The 23,062-nt window shown below is 39.4% G+C and overlaps 1 long non-coding RNA gene across 2 annotated transcripts; it reads right to left on the reverse strand.

Moving 5' to 3' along the window:
* Positions 1-5,664: 5,664 nt before the first annotated feature.
* Positions 5,665-22,371, reverse strand: LOC142083770 (uncharacterized). 2 transcript variants are annotated; one of them, XR_012674167.1, is made up of 6 exons: positions 19,969-22,371; positions 14,164-14,256; positions 10,957-11,125; positions 10,261-10,422; positions 9,562-9,719; positions 5,665-7,735 (listed from the first exon to the last, which is right to left on the reverse strand). It is a non-coding gene; the product is annotated as an uncharacterized LOC142083770 (long non-coding RNA). The 2 variants fall into 2 exon arrangements; XR_012674166.1 differs by lacking the exon at positions 19,969-22,371 and adding an exon at positions 18,474-18,676 and having other exon boundaries at positions 14,164-14,899.
* Positions 22,372-23,062: the final 691 nt, after the last annotated feature.

Genomic DNA, 23,062 nt, shown 5'->3' on the forward strand with positions numbered 1-23,062 from the left:
ATTTCAAACTGCAAACGTAACCCAGGAATTTTAGTATTGACGTCATTAAATAGTTTGGCAGACTGTAAGAAAAGCATGTATCCAGAAGTTTGCACATTTTTTCACCTATGTGAAAAAAAACCCCAAAAGAAGCCTCCCCCAAGAGAGGACTATCAAGGTTTCAAACTGCTGCATTTTCACAGATTTTAGAGAACAACAATGTTGTTACTAATGTCTGTAGGTGCTACATCTTCTGGGACACCACTTGTGTTAAGTAAAGTACTCTATCAAGTATTCGCTTTATGAAGGATGTCCAAAAGTTGCCATTAGTTTACACGTATAAATAACTCTTGTTCGCCCCTGCCCCAGAATGTCGTTTGTGACTCACATGAATTACCTTCAGTCCTGCTTACCAGATCATCTTCTGCCAGTTTAAATATGCAAACTCATCAAAGTGAAACTTCTTCTGTTAGGATCTTTACGAACTTTTTTTTGTCAAGTGGAGTGCATGTTAATATCCTCTGGTACCCCCCAATTAATAGATGTACTGATAAATCACAGCCAGATTCACATTGCTGTGCTTCTGTGAGCATCTAGATGTCTATACCTCTGCTCTAGTAAAGCAGAACAGAAAGAATACTTAGCTGTACTTTGACCTCTATAAATTTTACCATAGTAATGCAAGAAAACTCAGGTATTGTTGACCATTTAAAAACTCCTGATAACAACTGTATTATTAAATAATGGAGCTTTGTGAGCTACATAATGGGCAATGTAGTTACCAAGCGTAGCTTCTTTCCTTTTGTCTACAGGCCGCGCTCAGCTTCTCTAAATTACTTAGTTATTCATAACTGTGCAGCAAATCATTTGCCTGCAGAAATTGCAGTATATGGATTTATCTCTAAGTGGACTCCTCAGAATTCATTAGCTCTGATTCAAGACACAAAGAGATGTTTCCCGTCCCTGACTGAACATCTTCAGCTTTTTTAACAGGAGGCTAGTGAATGATGAACTGAAGTGCTCTTGTTCATGCCTTGATATACTTGTTCTTATGCAAATACAGGTATTTGTAAACATTGAAGCACCTCAGACATTTACAGGCTCCAGACTGGACATGTAAAAGCGCTGAAGAAGAGTCTGCTGAAGTTACCTTTTGATCTGAATGTCAATGAAATTGTTTCTGGTAACAGGGAGCGAAAGCAGCTGTGTCCAAAGGCCGCACGCCCCCAATCCATACAGTAGCACAGGTCAGTCAGTAAGCCCAGGTCATGTAATGACGGAAGCATTATGAGTAATAGTAAGTCTGGTAAAATCAAAAGGCTGTACCGTGAGTGTCCTTTGCTGTCCTGTTGACGTAGCTCAGTTGGTTTCAATGGGACTCCTTAGAGCAGCATCCCCTTAATCCAAGGAATCAGTTCAGCGCCCTGGATGTTGCAATGCTGAAAATGAGTAGAACTTCATGGATCTCTTGATACAATGGCAACTATTCTCCTATTATAAATCAAAGGAACTTCGCAGAGATCAAAAGAATTCTTGAAAATTTAGGTCGATTGAAGTTGTTGGATTTTTTTCTTCTCCATATTTCCACTTTTGGACCAGATTCTGATTGCTTTCTGTAAGATGGCTAGTATTTTCTAACAACAGTTCTAAATTCATAGACCTGTTAGCTAGCACAGTTCAGAGTTTGACCCTTGTCTGCCTGATCTGATCTCTGCTTTCAGCAATCCCCATTCAACTGTTTCACGTGACTGCCCTCCGAGGTGGCGACTTCCTCACACGAGTCTCTCGCTCATACACACATACATATTGTTCTTTGTTAATAGATTATCATTAGAGAAAAGAAGAAATGTTCTAAAAAAAAAAATCAGTACATTTTAATGTTTTTTTTTTTCCCCTTGCTATTTGATCACTTTATTAAAGAAGAATTTTGACTGCATTACCCAGATTGGACTTTCATATTTAGGAGCTCTAGTGGTGAATGGATCTCTACGCACCTTGTAAAACTAATTTATGAAAAATACATGTGAATATTGTCCATTGTGTGTCCAACTTTCTGGCCCCTCAAAACCTGTCTTTTCCACAGCTTTTCCACCAGGACACATATGATGAAACAGATGTACAAAATCAAGAAGGAATTGGCAAAAACAAGCAAAGCGCACTGCTCTGTCGTGGACAACTGAACCCCCTATGATTGTGAGTAAAAATAGCGCAAAATTATCCATTCCTAACTGTACCACAACATTAATATAGTGTACAGTGTCCAGCTAGGTATTTGGTTAGTTGTAGTAAAAGAAAATCTTATAATTTTCTGGCAGCGGTGTGTTCTTTCAAACTTACTGACACTTTCTTACCTTACTGGAGTAGGATATGACAAAATGATAAAGCTACTGGAGAAACACTCTTCCTGTTGACAGGTCATGCTAAGTGAGGTTCACTGAGGCTTAAAAAAAAAAAGGGGAGGATGGGGGGGGCAAAACAAAAGCCAAAACAAAGCAAACGCTGTGCGCAAAGAGTGAATAACCTGACTGTCGCAGGGCTCTTCAGTCTTGCCCTAGAGGTTCATAACTGAAATAGAGATGGTTTAAAGAAATTTTTGTATACTGCATTTATTTCCAAAGGTCTGGAATAAACCTTTCATGTCAGACAAAGTCCATTTTATCCGCTTTTAGTGACAAGAGGATAGCACAGTAATACTTTCGGGGGGGGGGGGGGGGGAGGTGTTTGCTGCTCTGTAGTGCACTGCATCCTCCTCTTGCTTGCACGTTATCTTTTGGGGAGGATTGCCCGTGGTTTATTTCATGTTAACAGTATCTAAAAATCGGAATGTTGTAACAAAGCAAGCGTATGTGTCCTGTGAGGCTGATCCCCAGCAGGAGCGGGGACCAGCGTCTGCGGGGTGCTCGTAGCCTGCCAGCGGCGGGGGAAGCTGGCGGCAGCAGCCAGAGCAGAGCGTGCTGAGGCCTCCCACACTATTTGTGTGCTAAGAAACCAAGCTGTTTCTCTCTGCACCGATGGTAGAGATCGCCTCGCTGTTGATAAATAAAGTGTAAGATTTTGAGCATGTATTAAGCCTGGTCAAAATTAAGGAATTCCCTGAGCCGATATTTGTTATCTACAGAAGCACAGATTTTGAGCCAAAGTCTGTGCAGATGCTTAAAAACCATCGCATATTCCTGGGTTTCTTGTGGAACAATATTCTGTTCCCAACATCCCTTTCTGTCTGTCTGAGCAGAGATTGCGGTACAGCTGTGTATCTGAAACGGTGATGATTTGAATTAAGGCACGCAGGCCATAAACAAGATTGGTCAGTTTGTAATACTTTCCATTTTCATTACTGTTTCTGTCATCATGATAATAGATATATGTGGTATCATTTTCTCCTCCCTTTACAAACTTTCACATAGAGAAGATGCATGGGGATTTTAATGCCTGTTTTTTTCAGTCACGGGAGCATGGTATATTAGCTTGACCTTTCAATTGTATGCTGCCTATTTTCCTACTTTTGGTTTGTTACTGTATTTTTTCTATGGAGATTAATTACCCTGTGGTAAAAAAAAAGATACTGTTAAATATCATATCCTTCAGAAAGGGAATACCAGGAAGATAAAGTCAGCCCAGCCCTCTGCTGAATTTCTGTTTCTTGCTCTTGTCTCACTTAGAAAGAAATGTAGAATAATTAAGACGTGTACATCACGAAACCATTTCAGAATAAGCAGTAAGGAGAGGTTAGCATTGTAGGAGTAATTAAGAGTGTTCTGTAGTCTGAAAGAATCCAGTTCAAGCACCTGTACAGGTTTTCATGTGCCAGTCAGGGATTGGGAACAGGAAGTGGGAGGTTGGTTGTGACTTTACTCACAGTTGGAGAAAAGGATGGCATTTGAATGAGTGATAAAGAATTCTAAAACATCCAACGTGGAAAAATTTTGTCTTAACGTAAAAATTTATACCAAACATTCTCCCCAAAATAATTTGACTGAAAAAAATGAATGTGAGCTATTTTTTTGAGATACTACAATCTCCTATTATATTGCTTACGTTGACCAAAGCCACCTCTAATACTCCTCCTCCAGCCTCAAAGTTTCCATGCTGAAGTCATTTAAGGTATAGACACAAATTTACAAAATTCTTTTCAGAACAATTTACCCAGAACTTACATCAGGTATTTGTTGTGCAGCTGGGGGTAACTGAGGAATGTTCGCTTATTTGAGCAGTTAAATAGCTTCCTTGTTTAACATTTCGTCAGTCTGTTTATGTTGCGGCATACATGCACAGCCTTTATCATAACAGGGCGGCCCTACCATCTCTCTCTCCATTGCACCTCTCTCCTCTGTCTCTCTTATATCTTCCTTCCGCAACGATCACATGCTCACAATTCCCTTCAGCTGTTTCTGTTCTTGAATCAGCTGGTACTCATTAGGCCACCTCTTAATTCTTCTCCACATCTCCCCCTTTTTGTTTATGATTTTGTAGCATTGCCAAAGTCCTATCTGAAACTCCCGATTCCAGAATTCTTCTCCACAGCTTATTCTACCCTCGCTCTGGGAAGTGTGGATAAATATGTGGCCCTTGCCATGTAGATCACATTTATTTCAATCTTCATTAGTCCTCCATGGATTTAACTACTTCCGTCTCTGCCTTTTCTGGAAATACATTACCGTATCTATTGACTGACGTCCTTTGACTGAAGATATTTCTCAGGACCTTTTACTTAGGGATTATGTCATTTTGAAGCACATCATCAGTATATGTTTGATGTTGCCTCCCATAGCAACTTAACTCTAAGGATTACCATATAGGTAATTTTTATTACCATTTAAGTATAAAATTAACCCGTAAAGTACGAGCCTAGCACACAAATCACATTAATGAGCACATACGCTGGCAAGATGTCAATGGAAGTTCAACTAAATTACTTTGCTTATTCACAGCTCAAGAAACAGGGGGCATAATTAATCCTCTGTCACAGCTCCTAGACTTCAAATATCAATAATAATTACAACAGTATTTTACTTACGCTTCCCATCCCAATAGGCACCTTGGAAGCTACCTTTTCTGTGTTACATAGTCATGGCCTTTAACTTGTATTGGAGCTACGTGTTTTGTAAGCTAATAATGCTAAACATGAGTTGAAATTCAGAATCTGAAGTGTGGTAACTCTGGTGATAAACTGGCTTGAAGCTGGGAATTTCTCAAAATTTGGGAAGAGTTATTTTAAGCTTAGTGGTCACCTTCCATCAGAATGTCTCCTGCCAGGAAAGTTGAGGGCATTCGTTTGTTAAGACTCATTATATTGGTAGAGAAAAATGGGAATAAATTATATTAAGCAATATAACTACAATACCCCAGATAACACTAAGTAGCTTCTTTGCCAATTAATTACTTCAAGACAACATTAACTTCTGTGAAAACTAAAAATGCTTGTCACCATAGCTTGCTAATGTGACCCTCACGGACAGCTCAGAAGGGAACATTAAAAAAGCCAGTTACTTGTACTTAAGTGTATGTCTTTTTCTCTCTCATTTTTTTTTTCACACTCGTATCTTCCCCTCTATGCTGAATTACAGCTCCATAAAATAAATAAACACAAGTAATAATACTTACTTGAACTTCAGTGCTTAAGTCTGACTTGCAATGTGATCCTATTTATTAAAGAAAACAGAATAAAACATTGATTGATTCTGGGTACCTTCACTTTCTTTAATGAAAGAAGGGAAGAAAATATAAATGGCTTGCAGATTAGAAATTCAAATCCAAACGTATAAAACTAACTCATCAATATCATGGTCTCGTGTTCATCCATGGTCTGAAATGAGTATGGTGGATATTATAACAGCCCAGGAATTTTGAGGATTTAAGGACTGGGCAGACAAGAAGCAGAAATAGGGAAAATACAGAATTAACCTTAACTGAAAATTTCTGAGTGCAGTTTCAAAGTGTGGGACTAGAGACTAGCTTCTTCAGAAAGACACATGAAAAATCGGAAACTCATCATAACTATGTCATTTAACTCCCGACATCCCAAAATTGTAAAACTGCAGAGACAAAGAAATAGCTGCTCCTGAAAAGACAACTAACAACAGAAATGAAACAGCCACCCTAAAAGTTTGAAATGCCAGTTTCATACAGCGAGCACCACAGTAATCAGGAGGGGGAAGATAAATGGGAGAGTACAGAGAAAAACATACAATGTAGAAACCAACTGTTAAGTATTTAACTTCATAGAGAGTCTGATGATACTTGGACTTAGCACCAGTGTACCTTTCTGGAGATCTTTGGATGTTCTGCACACAAAGGACTAAATGGCATTTTTGGTTTATCAGATATTAATTAATGGATGCTGTAAGTTAGCGATAAAAAACAGACACAAGTTACAGTTAAAGTAAGTTATAAAGCGCACTTTCTCTGGAAGTGATTGCATTCCACGGATTTTCATAGCAATCTAGAGTACCTCATCTGAAGCTCATTGTAGAACAAGTTGTGGTAATAAAAAAAGCACTATGGCTTAGTAAAGTCTACATCTTGGATCTCAAAGCTATCAATCAAGAAGTCAAATTTTAGGTTCCTTTCCTAGGGGAAATGGCTGTTCTATCAGTAGGCTCGAGAGCAAGTTTTCTATAAAATATTCAGCATGGCTCAAATTGCATTTCTTTCTTCTCTATAATGTTGTATAATATCTGAAAATGCCTGCTTATTTGTAGGTGCTGTTGCTATGCAACCAGTTCACCTTTCTTTCTTGCTTTTAGAGATGAGCAGGTAGTAATTCCTCTCTAAACGTTTTTAAGCAAACTGGCAAATAACCAAAAAAAAAAAAAACCAAGCTGTTTCGCTAATGCTTTTATAGGTATGAATATATTCCAGCTAAATGTAAGACCTTAAATTAAAAATATAAATATATATATTAAAAAAAAAAATTCTTCATTAAATACTTTATACCTTTTTCCAGATAAGTGGCATTTTGTTAGATAAACAGGAAGTCCAAGTAAAAATTTTACAAAAATCAGAGAAGCCAACCCAAAGAAGGTAAAAAGAGAGGAGCTCTTCCCAGGAAAACACATTCACATGTATATGCCCACCTGACATTACAGGAGAGCTACTGAAAGATCTCATTTCAGCAAACCTTCTATGTATGTGATTATAAGACTATGTTATTCAATAAACAACAGAAAATGAGGGATATATTGTAAAGGCAGTAAATGAAAGGCCATATGATATAAGAGCTGCATTTTTTCATATCAGATGGTAGCCTACCTGATGGTAGACATGCCTATATTTAATAAAATGGTAGAAACATATTTGACAATGGTTAACTATCCATATGCAGGTTTTGGCTCTTCTGTCATGGTGATACAAAGTATTTAGCAAGACTGCCTATATTAGTTTTGTCTTGCAATTCAAAGCACTAGAAAAAACCCAACACGCTAGTCTTCTGTTGTACTTCAGAAGCGTATTGCAGAGCCAGGACGGTCTGTGTTCTTCACGCGCAGTATCCTGTGGGATTTGACATTTTTCCTTTTCAAGACTGCATGGTGTACAGAGAGCAGGTGCTGCATTTCCTTTTACATAATAATGCAATCCACAACTGTAACTAATTATCAGTATTCATCAAGTTCACAGTACCGTACTTTCCTAGCTCTTCTGCCTCACCCTCAACTTTCTTGCGCCCGCTCTAGTCTCTTTGACTGGTTTCATAACCTCGGGCTCCAGGTCTTTCAGCTGACGTGCTGCAGCGCCTCTCCATCACCTCTTACACGATCACCTTCACTCAGTAAAGGAAGGATTGAAACAAAACAAACGGAAATATGAAAGATTATTATTTCCCATGAAAGCCCAAAGATTTGTTTTTTTAGTACAATGCAGATTATACCACTCCTATTTGAATCAAAGTAACTGACCTTGACTCAGGCTGAATATAAATGAACAAGGATGTAGACTAGGTCAGATTCTTCCTTCTTACAGAAATACTCGCAGCATGAAAAAAAAGTTTATGCCCTCTGCTCCTTCTAGGCAGTGTTCTTCAGTTGTGCTGAGACGCTTCACCAGCTAAAATTGACCTTTCCATGCTTGGCACTTACAACTTTATATGAGGTCACAAGCAACGGCATGTACATCTTTAAATATTCCTATTTAAAACTCTAAGTTGTTCAAAAAAGCATAACATAAGGTACATCCAAAATTAGTAGATAACACATTATGCTTTACTATCTCTGTTCTTCATCTGAGTGTAATTCTACACCAATAAAATAGTATTGCATAGGTTAGTTAATGTTTGAGAAGTACTTCAATACTGTAGCAATGAACGCCAGAGTGGGGAAAGCATGAGAAAATTAATAGCTCCACCTTCAGTGAGAATTTGATTACTGTACAATAAATGAAGCCTGGAATCACTTGGATGGCACCCTTCCATACCTATGTACAAAGAAGGGACTAAATTAAGATTAAGACCGTAATTCTGCTTTTTCCAACTTGAATACATGATCTGTTATCTTTAACATTATTTGGTTATGTTTTCCTCTATGTAAATATATACACCAATATCTATCTGTTTTTTTAAGTTTGTAACTGTGTCACAATTCTAGTTAATAAAGCATATATTTTTCCAATTCAACACGTTATTTTATTAAGTTTTATTAGGGAAAGTGCCAGATGGTTTGTTACAAAGAAACACTCAACATCATCAGAAATAACAATGCTGAAACTGGGTAAGCTTTTCCATTTAGGTTAATAGTACAAGGTAAGCTTCATTTGTTTGAAGCTGAACAGATTATTTGGAGAGGTAGATTAAAAAGGTTTTAACCTCCCTTCTGTGTGCCTGTTTACTAGAACACGGATCATCGGCCTAGTGCCTGAAAAGATTTTTGGGAAAATAGAGATTTCCATTCTCTGGTATATCTTCAAACAAAAGGGACAGGGTCTCATTACTTTAAGTGGTTCTTATTTGTGAGACTCAATTTCTGGAATATCTGCAGAAAGAGGACAACGCTATTGGCACTGGATATTCCACTCAATCGCACCGTAATGTTCTGTCAGGCATTAACAAACATAGGTAAATATGTTGCCTGGATTGCGCACTCCACAGAAGCTAGTCTTTGTCATTTGTAGAACATCTTATTTCAAGTCTATTTGCTGGAATAAGACTGGTGCTTGGAGACCGATATTGGGTAGTATCTATGTGATCTGCGGTACCTTGAGGTTGTTACTTTCATTAATTGCTCTGGATGTTAATGGTCATTTAATCGTATGTTGTGTAATCCAGCAACCACTATTTTGTAAAGGTTAATGAAGCCTTTAGGCAATTATGATCTTTACAAAATTCCCTGACCTTTGTATAATAGCTTGTTCCCCTAAAAATTGCTATTGACAGTAAGTGTTTCACTGAGGGTGAATAAAAAAACCCTGCCTTTATAACTGTTGAGAGCAGAGATAGAGGCAGACAGCAGAAGAGAGACTGAAGTAAAACGCATCATTAAGCTTTTCACAATATATAAGCAGAATGAGCAGTCACAGAAAATGTTCATAAAAATTGATCAGAAATACCTCCACATAATTGCCTAAATATAGCGACTACAGTGCTGGTTCTCTTACCACGTGGTCCCGCAGAGGACGCATTCTGGAGGATCAGTTCAGCCAACAGCTCCCACAGGCAGCTGCCGCGCTGGGAAGGGCGCGAACAAGGCGCAGCAGCCCTACCATGCGCTCCTGGCACGGCTGATCTGTGCTGCACCCAGCGCTCCCCTCGGCTCCTGCAGGAAAGCAGCAGCAGTAAACCAGAGGTAATCCTCTGCATGGCTTCTATAGTCAGAGGAGCCCTCGTTGGAAAGATGACATTGCGTTTATACCTTTTTTCATGATCAGAAACTCTGCTGATGCATCTTACTCTTACGATGCAAATTAAGTTTATAAATTGTTTTTTTTTCTTTTTTTAATTGCTAAAACTCCCTCGTAAGCCACTATTTGTGCTAATCACCCCAAGAATTAAAAATACAGTTTAAAATTCTGATTATCAAGAATCTAAACTGGGATATGCATTTGCTTTATGTATTGCTCAGTGCATAGGACCAGTGCATCCAGAATAAGGGTGGATAGATACATTGCTTACTACAATCCCTATTGGACTGCGTTGGTAGCATCTGACAAATATGTAAGGACCAAGTGAGCAAAATCCACAAGGAGCGCAGTTGGCGTAAGTGGAGACTAACACTGTATTTTTTAACAGTTTGTGGACCTCGGCATGGATCAGATACGAGATGTTCAATCTACTGACATCTTACTCATTATACATACCTCCTAGGCACAGAAGCTGCGTGCTGTTGGAGCTGCATGTCTCTACGGCTGCTAGTTTCATTTGCAGGATTTGCTGAGTATCTGCTTGTTCTGCAGCCTTCTCATCAGAGTTGTTTCTTTCATTTAAGCAGTCAATAGTATGCAGAAGACAGAATGCCCAATCTGTAGGACCAGAAGGGTTTTTTTAATATGATTATGCTTTGTTGACGGTAATTATATTTCTTACTAATAATGCAGCAAGATTTTATGTCTATCATTACTTCTATGGAAGTGTCATTTTGAACATATTAAATCCCTTTGGAAAATAGTAATAATAGTAATATATTCATTTCAAAGTTGACTAAATGGAAGCTGAATGACACAGCGATAGCTGACCAGCAAGCTAATTTTTCTCGTCCTGAAGGCTTGATGTTTGCATTTCTATTCTGCAATATGATAATAAAATTTACTACCCAAACTGCCTGAACCGCAGATTCCTGACTGTTGTTAAGGGTGTTTATAATTATTTTTCACAAAATACACTACTAGTTAAAGGAGAGAGTGGTGACTATGGTTTGGCTGCTTAACAGACACTGCTATAAATGGGTCTTCTTGGAAATGCTCTCATTAATGTATTGCCACTTTTGATACATGCCAGACTGAATCTTTTCAGTTGAGGAAGTGTCTTTTTGTTGTCCTGTGTAATTCACCTCCTACCTCACTTGTGTTTTCCAGAGGAAGCAGCTCTGTCAGTCTGCCAAAAAACCAATTTCCTGTAAAAGTACTTGGAGAGCATTTCTTCCCAAACAGCCTTTGGAGCGGTTGAAGTTGGAGGAAGACATCGTATGACAGGAGTTCCAATTGGTTAAGTTTTTTTAATCTGCAGCTGCAAACAAGAAAAAGGAGTGTAAAACAGCCCACCCAGAAGTTCCCAGTAAAAGCTTTCCATTAGAATATACCGATTTGTCAAAACTGAAGTGCTCCATGAGTGTGTTAGTTTTCACAAAATTCTTGTCACTCAGGCTGTTGAGAAACACCTTGTTCCCTCCATTTTTCTTTGCCATGCTACTTGGGACAGCAAATGTTTCAAAATAATAGGTGATTCTGAGCCAGAAAGCAGTCGAATAGACAAAACTCTCCGTGAAAGGGGAAGCCTGCGCCCATCACCCTGTGACAGTTGGCAGGGTTGCACAGCTGGGGGAGCTGGATGCCCCACAGCTTCATCCCTTGGGAGCAAGCGACCCAGGTTTTCACGTCCTTGCCTCTGTTCACAAGGCAGAGAAACTCAGCTGGAAACCTGACCTCTCTGGACAATCCTCAGCCAGTCAGACACTGTGAAAAGAATTTCAGATCCTAAAACCTTGGGCTCTCAGCAAGTTGCAGAGGTGTGAGCTGCAAGAAACAAGATATTCTCACCCTATATGCTTTATAGCTAGACCAAACATTTTTAAATAATGTCACTATTTTCTATGATTAAAAAAGACCACTTGCAAATTTTTCACATGCTCCAATAAAACCTATTTCATACCCATGGTGAAATACAATCTCTGAAGCTGAAAAATGTGTAGTTTAATTTGGCTGTGCAGCTTTTTTGGTGAGACTTTTTTTTTTTTTTAGGAAGGAAATAACCTTAGGTGGAAGAGACCCTTGCTGACAGCTTATCTTGTTAACCAAACCTTTCTGAGCCAGTTTATAAATATGTATGGTTGAAAACCTTAAAGCCTTCCACCTTTAAGGGTATTATTTTTGCCTACTGTACTAATCCTCTGCCTCTGGAGAACTAATCCAAATCTTGGCCTGGTCACATGCATATAACCCTTTTTTTTTGAGGAGCACAAGTTACATGGGTGGCAGCTTCTCTTTAATGGGAGAGCCCAAAGTATGGAAGAAACTGGTTTCAGAGCTCTGCAGTACGCTAAGCCACTGCAGTAAAGATAAGCCAGTATCTCCTACTGCTCCATCTTCTTTTCCTGACTTACTGACAAGTCCTACCCATGCACTTTTAAAACCACTGTCTTGAAAGATTTCTTGCTCTATTTTGCGGTTCTCATTTACCCACAATAATGAAGGATCGGCTGCAGCAAGCAGGGTGCAGTAACTTAACTTGCAATCTCACGATCACCTAGAAGCTGCCGATGCTTGCTGAGCTCACCTTGTCTCAGTGACCAGTGCCTCTGAAAGAAGTGAGAGTCCTCAGCTGAAGACTGTCTACAATTTAGTCTAGTATTTATTTGGTATTCCGTAGAAAAAGCTCTGAAGTCTGTTTAATATTCAGTAAATTTGCTACTTTTACAAATTTTCCTTAAAACTCAATTCTACTATGAAAAAAAAAAACCAAAACCAAAACCCACTTTCAGAATGGCTAGAAAATTGTAGCTTTTATCGCTTGCTGCTCCCCAGAATTTTCTTGTAGTTGCCTTATGTCTTCTCTTACACTGATTTGTTTTAATCATTAAATATAACTGGTATTTTCTTTGGAGCAGGGGGTATTTTTCTTCTCTCTGTGAGACAAGTTTGTGAAGAGAGTTAATATCTTTTATTAAAGAAACTGATAAAGTTAGGGCAAAAAAAATGAGCTTTCAGGCATACAAGCTGGCGGCAGCAACGTTTTTATTGCATGTGCTTTTATAGAGAAAGCCTAAAACTTAAGTAGAGCCTCTGGAAAGTACTATAAAAGTGGATAGGAATATAAACTGTGCTTAATTCAAATAACATTTCTCATATCTAGACTGCCATTCAAGAATCTCCCTGGACTATGGATTCTTTTAAGGCAAAGAAACCTACTCAGCACTGACTACCACTTCATAATAACTAGAAGTTTACTGCAAGACAGTATTTTATAATGGTATTTAGTACAAAAATAACATTTTTCATTACTAACTGAGCAGAAATGTTCAGAGACTTTGCAATTTCATTTATATATGTGTATGCATTTATGTTATGGTTTAGAAGAAGTGTTCTAGGGTGCTTTTCTTTGTGATAATCTGCTAGCTTCACTGTACATCAAAGATAAACAAACTAGTGATATGCAGAGTTGTGCCACAATAAGCTCAGCAATCATACCAAACAGTTAATTGATTTTTAAATGGGATGAAAGAGTGCTACGCAGAAGTTAGGTTAGCATTTTTCTTATTGTTGTATAGGACTTCAGCAGATTAAGATACGGTACATAAAAGGCCAAGTTACCTGCTCTATGAAGAGCAAAAGCACTCTCAAAATAAATAAGCAAAAACAATGTAACGTAGAAATCCCAATGAACTCAACATCGAATAGTAGCTAAAGCAGTAGCTGCGTTCAGCTTGCTGCCGCCCCAGTGATCGCTTCTGTGAGAACAACAGAGGCCGTAACTGAGAAGATGGCAGAAGGGGAGCACAGGTGAAAGAGAGAGGGGGGTCAGAAGGAATATTGCATAGCCATAAGCCAAACAGGAGGATTCAAGTTGGCTGTTTTTGCAGCACGAGGCTAAAAATGCCATTGCTACTTCTCCCTAATGCTTTTATACTCGCAAATGTCAACATCAAAAGCAGACCAATCAACCGACAGACAAATGTATGTCTTCTGTATCTGACTGCAATCCTTCTCTTTCACTGCTCCTCCTGTTTCAAAGCCCTGCGGATTATGGTGCGTTTGATCCAGTCACAGCGCGAGCAAATGGAAGCATCAAAGCTCTTTGCTCATCTGAGAAAGCGAGAGGAAGAGAAAGAAGAAGAAAGAAGAACGGCTGATAGATAATAGCTACTAAAAAAGAGGAAAGTGTGATAAAGCTGTATAAGATTTGAAGATTTTAAGGCTGCCTTGGTGTGACAGATCGCCACTTGCCATGGCTAACACCATCACCTTAATAATCCATTGCTAGGAACTATCACATCATCATCATCGGACAAACGATAAATACCCATTCAGTTGCTGTGGATTTGTACCTACCATTGCACGGAGAGCGTGTTGTGCGAAGGACTGTATTAGTTTGGCAGAGGAGCGCTGGCTCTTTGTTGCCATGGATGAAAGACAGAAAGAGAGCTGTTGAAAATAAATGGTTTGAATAAAGGTAAGTATACAAATAGCAAAAGAAAGCTGGAAAAAGTATCCAGACACAATTTTTTTTTTTTTTTTAAAAATACAGAGTATTAGAAACTGAAGGAGCAGGAGAAATAGAGAGTTTATAAAACTGCACTTCGAATTTCTCTTATGCTGTGTTGCTCTCAGTCTCAGCCACCTTCTTTTCCAAGCCAGCCTGTTCCTTTAGCAGGAATTGTATTGTGCACTACATTCAGCTTGCTTCTGCCTGAAAATAATTTCAAACTGAACACTATGGCAGAAGATTTTTTTTTTCCCCTCCCCTTACAGCTATTACAGTTGTTCCAGTCCATGTTAGCACAAACTGAAAGCCAAAACCAGTTGAACAGGCACAGAGCAGAGCCACCAGGATTTAAGGTTGTGTCTTATTCTCTGTTCAGGGGAGAAGACCTGTGCTAGCCCTCTACTGTTTTTTTTTTAGGAATACCTTTTTTCTTTTCACCAGTTAATCCCAGGTCATACCAGATAGAGCTTTCATCTTTGGGTTTTGCTTTCTTTCTGTTTACATAGGACATTGACTTCCTTGCATGAAATGATGTGGCAAGAGGACAAATTACTGATTGCTTCTTTGACCCTCTGTCTTGAGCTACAGGTAATAAAAGCAATTAAAAATTATGGACCCAGACAATTCCTAGAATAAATCTTTTACATACTTTTAAATACTTTTACAACTACTACACATGGTTTCTCAAGAGACAGGGTTTTTACAGTACGGCACTATGAAATATGCTTAGCTTTATGAAAGAGTCAAATGGTCTTACTTTTTACTTACATAAAGTTTGCAATATAAGGAGCTCTAAGATGGTAGCAACCCTCAGGATTTAGTAATCCTATGTTAAAGTCTTCACGGAGTTGGTCTTTTTGTTTATTACAAGTTATCCAATGTAAAATGCTAGCATTAAAACTTTCAAAGTGAGATCCATATACTTAACATTTAAAATAATGCTGAAAGAAGGAGCTTCACTTTCTCTATCTGTAAGCACTGATGGATTTATCGCTTTCTGCTCTCCCTGCTATTTTTCAGTTTTTCAGTCACTGTATTACAGCAAACCTCCTTCCAGCATGCTAGTCCTATTACCAATACTATACTTGAGTCTGCTTCCAGAAAATCAGTTCCATGGGGAATAGCAGTAAGAGATCTTTTAATGTGTGTTTCCTGTGGCGATTTATTCTCCAAAATTGATCAGATTTCAGATCGATTCTCAGGGCATGACTAATGCTTTCTGGATTTTGGATGTGTAGTAACTTGACCTTCAAAAGGTTGTTTTCTTCCATCATTAGTAGCATTACTCGTATGCCACCAGAGCCATGCATTTTATTTTTCCCAGATGCCTAAACGTACATTGCGCTTTGTCTGTTTTACAGAAAAAGATGAGAAACAAGAAAGCAATGGCCACGCTTAGTGGATGAGGAAGCTAAAGTTCACTGAAATCAAAAGAAATACATTTATTAATCTTGGTAGGAGCAGATCACACCCAGACTGATTAATGGATTAAGTGTGATCACACTAGAAATATTTGCTGAAGATAATAGCTGAAATCAGATTTCTGGAGTCCCAATCTGTTACTTAGTACAAGCCCTCTTTCAACACTCACGTAAGTCGGATCACACCAGTTTGCCTTCCCGATTTGTATGAATTAGGAAACGACTGTCAGGATAAGAGGGGCACCTGCCCAGGAGCAGTCAGAGTTATAAGAAAACAGTAACATGTGGCATGAAAAGCAGCTAGTGTAACAAGATCTGAATAAGCTGCAGAATTACTGTAGAATTTAGGAGCACAGTTGTAAAATACTTTGGATTTTTTCTTGATTGTTAGGATGAAAGATTTTGTCACTCTAATCATGCTAAACACAACAGAAATTTTAAGCTCATTTAGATGCTGCTCACTTCTGATAAATAGTGTGTAAGCAGCAACAATGTACAACTTCTGCTATGCTATAGCCAACCCCAGGATCAGCAGGGGAAAAGAAAAAAAAAAAGGAAAAAAAAAGAGAGTAAATCAGTCAACACTGAAATGATTCAATAATACTGAAAAGGTAAGTGGCACATGCCTATTTTTGTCTTAGAAAGACACTGCAGTTGAATATGATCACCGTTTTAACTGCAATAATGCCAAGAACAGGAGTAACACCCACAGAGGTAAGTGTCTGCAGCCATCTCTCCCAATTACAGGCCAGCTGTTCTGTTCAGCACATCTCCACAGAAGACTAAAACCATAGGCTGGAAGGTAGAAGCAAGAAATCAGACTTCAAATCTCAAAAGTGTATCGCTAACCAGTCACACCAGCCTGACTTTTGAAACAGCCTTTGAAGTGTTGCTTGGAAAATCTGAGTCTCCTACAGCACAGATGGGGTTTTTTTTAAAATGCTTTGTTTCAAAGTGGTATGTACAAGCCTTAGATTTGGGGGTCTGACATTTTAGTTTATGTTTGTTTAGAAATATAAGTTAATCACAGAAATAATGAGAGAAGTTCAAACTGAACACAGCCATAGAACAACTCCTGGGCAGAGAAACACCTTCCGTGTTAACACCGTGTAATTTGTTCAACAAAATAAACACCATCTACAGGAGTTAGCATACCTTCTTAAAATTGCCATTACGACAGTCATGCTTAAAGTACCAGTTCCTAATCTGAAGGACGCTATGGAGCTTCATTCAAGGTAGTGTTCCATTTATGGCATTTTACAATTGGTTATGGCCCCTGAGTAGTTCAAACCCATAAGGCAAAAGAATAGACCAGCCAGTCAGATGCAGAATTCACATTCCTTAAACGACTAGAGGAGACGGGTACATCCTCCTGTGTATTAGCGGTTCCGATAGCGATTATCAGCGGTGGCACGTACAGAATTTCCTTTGCTGAGCTAAAGCTAGGTTGGTTTGAATACCCTCCCCCAGCTCCCCACCCCTTGCCTAAACATGCGCTTCCCCTGCAACCCAAGAGGGAAGCAAGGTGGGAAGGAGGATAGGAAGCCCTTTTAAAAGAAACCTGTTGGCAAGATGGGGAACGAGATTATTGCTGGCACCATCCTCACTGTAAATCAGTCCCACCTCACGACCTCTCATGGGAACAGCAGTAAAAGTGACTTACGGAAAAAAGTGTCACAATGTGCCTGTCTATTAATTTCAGTCTAAACAGCTGTGTTACATTTAGAAATAACTCCAGCTTCTGAGATATAGTAAGATCATTCACTAGCCCTTGTTTGGTATGTGTTTCTACACTTCAAGAACCTCACGTAACTCTAGTCCTTGCTGAGCTGAAGGCATTTCAGCTAGACTTTATTTAATCAATACATTAATAATATACAGTATTTTTCTACAGAAAACAAATCCTTTTTTGTTGCCACACAATCTGTCTTCACGCCCATCCTCAAAGTCCCACTCAATCCCTCAGGAGAAAATCAGCATGGGATTATGGAGCTGTGTCGAGATTTCGCCCTGGCTCCCGTCACAGGAATGGCAGCAGTAAATTCCCAGCCGTGGGGCACTTTCCTACCATTTGCTATCAATGCTGACCAGCTCGTACGGTGTTTCTGTCATAATGCAACTACTGTGCACATCAAGGGATTTCTTGGGTTGGGAAAGATCGGCAGAGCGCATATCTCTGAAATGGAAGCTAGACTCTCTGCTATTTAAGAGTCAGAAAAGCAATTGTGACAATTTAAACTGGCCAAGTGAGTTTTAACTGCAGGGGTTTTTTCCTTACTATGTGGACAGACATAAATATTCCAATATTCCAATAGCAAATGCGCTAGGTTTGATTTTAAATCCGTTTCCAAAGTGATGAACAGTGTTGCATAAGTCAGTCCTCAAAATGTCGGAAGAGAGAATGCTATGAATACAGTACCCCAACCACAAATTAGAGACGTTCCAAGATCACGCTTACAGTTCCTAATTCCCTTGTGGTGAATCAGCGAAGGTAAAGCACAGTAAATAAATAAACTAAAAGCAAAGTGCTCTTCCAACTCCCTGTCAAGACAATATTGCCTGGCTGAATCTCTCTCACCGTGCTAGATTTCCACCACAGATCGGCACTGTGTCATTTTGTCACTATTTGAAACATTGTCATTTTAAATTACACGATAGTCACAAAGGAAGTACCTGATGTGTCCAAATGATGGACCATCAACTCCTGCCAAAAACAATAAAGTGGCAACACTTACTTTCTGCAGGGTAAACCGCTTCATTTCTGTATTACAGACGACATCTTCCATAGCTGAAAAATGGCACATTAGCAGCCCAGGAACATTTGCAATCTTGAAATTCTCCTTTTCCTCTTCCCCCTTCTATGCTCTCTCTCACCCAACCAGGTTTAAAAATCTGATGGGAGCAGAAACTGCTGGAAGTTTTAATATCTCTTTTTTCCAGCATTCCTTCCAAGTCATTCATGACTATTTAGCACGTACCTCAAAGAATTGTGTAGTGCACCATCTGCAAAAACGGTACAGATTATACAGACTGTGGAAACAAACAGGTGTTTGTTTCATCATCCCACTGAACATTTGAGAGATGTCTGGAACAACAGCAGCCCATCGTTCGGGGGAAAAAAACCCACCTTGTTGCAAACAGACTCGGCACCAGCGACACTTTAAAGTGAAGAATGGGGAACATGTGCTCTAAGCGTGGGCAAAGAGCATGGTTTTATCCCTGAGCATAAGATCTTAGAAGCACACTGTTGGGCCAGATGGAAAAAAAACCCACAACCCCCAAAACAAACAAAAAGACCAGAAATATTTGAATGTTCATTAGTATAAGTGCAAATTGAAGTGAAACACTTGAAAAACTGGTAGTGCCAAGGGATTTTACAGGCACCCCTACAGGATTTTGTTTCATCCAGGAGGCTTTTTTTTTTTTTTTTAAGTTGGCTAAAGATGCAACATCTCCCTCAGTTATTTCAATTGCTTTTTTAAAATGTTGGTAAAAATGCTTTTGTTTGTTTACCGCTTACTTATAAATCATCCTCCACCAGACAACTAGAGCTCCGTTACGTGTATTGCAGGAGTTTGTTTATGCCACATTCCTCTGCAGGCTGTGTTGCTGCACATGGACCCTCTGAGAAGACAGGGTGCCCTGATGCTGTGCCGGGATCCCTACTAAAGCGCAGGATGCCTGCAAAAAGCTGCCTTCATGACTAGTTATTCCTACACCATGTTGTTGCTCCTGGCACTTAACATACTGGTCAGAGATTTGCCTGCCTTGGGGACCACTGCCATGAGCTCCCTTCTGTCCTAGAGGATGCGAGTTCAGATTTTTGGGCGAGCAATTTTGTGAACGGCCCCTTCCAGCTAGAACTGTTGAGCATAAGGAATGGTTATCTTTCCTTTCTGTATAAAGCTGAGTGTAGGTAAATTAGTTCAGCTAAATCAGTTCAGACAAAAATCTAAATTTTTAAATTAAAAAACAAACCCTGTGAGGTCTGTGGTAAAATTTTGGGCATTTGTCCGACATATATATGCAGTTCGGTTCTAATGAAAAAAAAAAGATCCAAGGAAGTCTAGTTTGAAAGCATCTGCCCAACTTAAAATTCCCTAAAGTCCTTGCTACTTAGCCCCTAAAAAATATCTTCTGCCTTTTTTTTTTTTTTAAATTCTTTTCTCCTTTGTGAACAGGAACATCCTGCTAGTTTTTGAAAGGTGAACGTAGTGTTTCCCTACTTACCAGCTTAACAAGGTGACAGGCTACACTTGCAGTCCCAGACCTTTTCATGTAGCTTCCTCTGAAGACAGTGGTCTGCCACTTCAGTTCACCAACTGGGAGGCTTTCCTCTTTCAAAGGTCTTCAGTGTCTAATCTGCAGAATAGTGCAAAAATAGATGAAACCAGTTTAAAAAGTTATGCCAGCATAAAGAAGCCCGATAAACTGGGCCATGCTGAGTTCCGTGCCGTCATGTAAAAAGAACAGCAATCTCATCTGTCAGGTTATGGTATGTCCTCAGAAAGAATAAAACTATGCGGGAGGTTCCTGATTGAATGCAGGTTTCGGGACATCATCTCTGGATTACAGTAAATCCATCAGCAAAAGGAAAAGTAGTGCTAATGTCAGGTCCAGAGCTGTAATACTCTGCAAGCGGGTTTTGCAGCCAGATAATTTTCTGTGCTAATCTTTGAGAAGTATTGCCACGATGGACATTTGAACATAGCACATCTTCGGGCAGCTCTGGTGGTTTCATCATTGTGCTGGTTTTGGCTGGGATAGAGTTAATTTTCTTCACAGTAGCTGGTATGGGGCTATGGTTTGGATCTGTGCTGGAAACAGTGCTGGTAACACAGGGCTGGTTTCGTTCCTGCTGAGCAGGGCTCACACACAGTCAAGGCCTTTTCTGTCCTCACCCCACCCCACCAGTGACCAGGCTGGGGGTGCACAAGGAGTTGGGAGGGGACACGGCTGGGACAGCTGACCCCAACTGACCCAAGGGATATTCCATACCATACGACGTCATGCTCAGCATATAGAGCTGGGGGAAGAAGGAAGAAGGGGGGGACGTTGGGCGTGATGGCATTTGTCTTGCCAAGTTACCGTCACGCGTGATGGAGCCCTGCTTTCCTGGGGATGGCTGAACACCTGCCTGCCGATGGGAAGTGGTGAATGAATTCCTTGGTTTGCTTTGCTTGTGCGCGGCTTTTGCTTTCCCTATTAAACTGTCTTTATCTCAGCCCATAAGTTTTCTCACTCTCACCCTTCCGACCCTCTCCCCCATCCCACCACGGAGCAGTGAGCGAGCGGCTGGGTGGTGGGGCTCAGTTGCTGGCTGGGGTTAAACCACAACAATCGTTTTTGAAAGATTAAACATTTGTGCCTACTATCTCATTAGAATTTGTCCATAAATCAAAATATGTCGTGCTCTTCCCTGAAAAATTGGAGGGCCCTTTACCAGCTCTACTTTTGTCAATGATAAACTATTTGCATAACAGCAATCAAATTCCATCTCAGTTGTCATCTTGATAAATTAAATTTACTTACTGCAGTTTATCAGTATAAAAAACTTTCTTTAGCTTTGAAAACGTCAGTGTGGGTCTTTTTTGTTCTTGGATTTTTAAATTTTATTTCCAAAATGTGGACATCAAAGCAAGACTGAGCATTTCAGAATCAGAGTATTAAGACATGCATTGTTTTTAGATTTTGCCATCTCTTACATAGCAGAGAGGATGAATACTGCAACAGGTCTGGAAGGAAAATTCCCAGGCTGATAAATATTAAGCAGCACTAAAGCAGCACAGAAGTATGTACAGTATTGCAGATTTAAGGCCCACTTGAATTCACTGTGTTTTTACTGTCGTTTACCTACCTTTCTCACCTATTGCCATCACCTTAGTTTATGTGTCATAGATCTGCATTCTGAAACACTTGGTCTGGCTTACCAGACAATTTATGCAAGTTACTTTTGAGGAGGGCAAAGGAAGTTAAAAAAAAAAAAAGAAGAGAAGGGAAAAAAGGAAAAAAAAAAAAGAAAAAAAAAAGATGAGCATAGTGAAATTTAAGTTTCAAATTCTCATTCAAGTCATGCTTGCCAGCTAGTCCATTAACATTTTCAAACCTGACAAGGTAACTCCCGTTTTTACAGAACACTAGGATTGATTTAAAACTCTGCTGACTGGGCTAGTATTCATGACTCACTCAAATCCACTCTAGAGATACAACTGGCATGTTAGATTTAGTATCTTGAGATAAAAACAGAGAGCAAATGATTTTTTGTTGGTATAACCACCACACCACTGACATTTTTTATTATAACCTTACATACTTAGCTGAGAAGAACAACTGACAGACGAGGAGAATAATTGAATTCTTGCTTATGACTGAGTAGACTTGCTTTTGAAGCGTTAATATATCTCCACCAAAAAAAAAAAAAATTTCTAAAATGGAACTCTCCTTAGTTTTTGTATTTGGAATGCCTTTGGAACCAGAATATCAGGGATATTAAAAAGCTATAAATATGAAGAGATTTTAAAAGCCTCAGAAATAACCAGGGCCATCTGTTTATAGTAATTTGGGTTGGACAGTCGCTGCTGGAGGGTAGCACCGCAGTATAAAGTGTCCTTCCCGCCCCCTTTTTAAGCTGCAGGGCAAGTCCTTTTTTGCTATAAATTGTCGCTAGGTGTTTACCAGCTATTAACTTAAAAGTGGCTATAATTTCTCAGTGTGTCATTAGCGATGGTGACTAAACCTGATCAGGCATCATCCTGTCAGCTGTCTGGGATTACGGATGCAAGGCACCTCTCCCTCTCTCGCAGTCATGACAATTCATTAGTTCTGCTGTTTGAGAGCAGCTGTAGCATTTGAGATGTAATTTGTTCAGATTCCCTCAAAATCATTGCCGAAACATGGGAAGGTAAGTGATTTGATGAGGCTACGTATTTACTGTCAGATAACATTATAGGTTGGATGTGTGGTCAGAAGTGATAGGAGATTATGTTTCATGAGAAATATTGCCCTTTTTAAGGCAAAAGGTTAAGTTGGATGAGGCAAAGGACAAAAACCTTTAACAGGTCAGTCATGTCTCATGCTGTTATCCATAGAACACCCCTAAAAAGAACCTGTGAAGATCATTAAAGTTTTACCTTTCTGTCCCAGTTTATTGATGTATTTTTTCAGAAAGGATCTGATTGAGTCAAACAAATCCTAATCAAAGGATTAGGAAATGTAAAATGCTCTGCTTGATTAGCAAGTAGGGTGGGACAAGTAAAATTCAAACAGACTTAAATGCCAAGCTAAAACTGATGAATCGAGAATTTAGGGATTTAACTCGTGCTCC

The sequence above is a fragment of the Calonectris borealis genome, chromosome 6 (assembly GCF_964195595.1).
Source record: "Calonectris borealis chromosome 6, bCalBor7.hap1.2, whole genome shotgun sequence".
Classification (NCBI taxonomy): domain Eukaryota; kingdom Metazoa; phylum Chordata; class Aves; order Procellariiformes; family Procellariidae; genus Calonectris; species Calonectris borealis.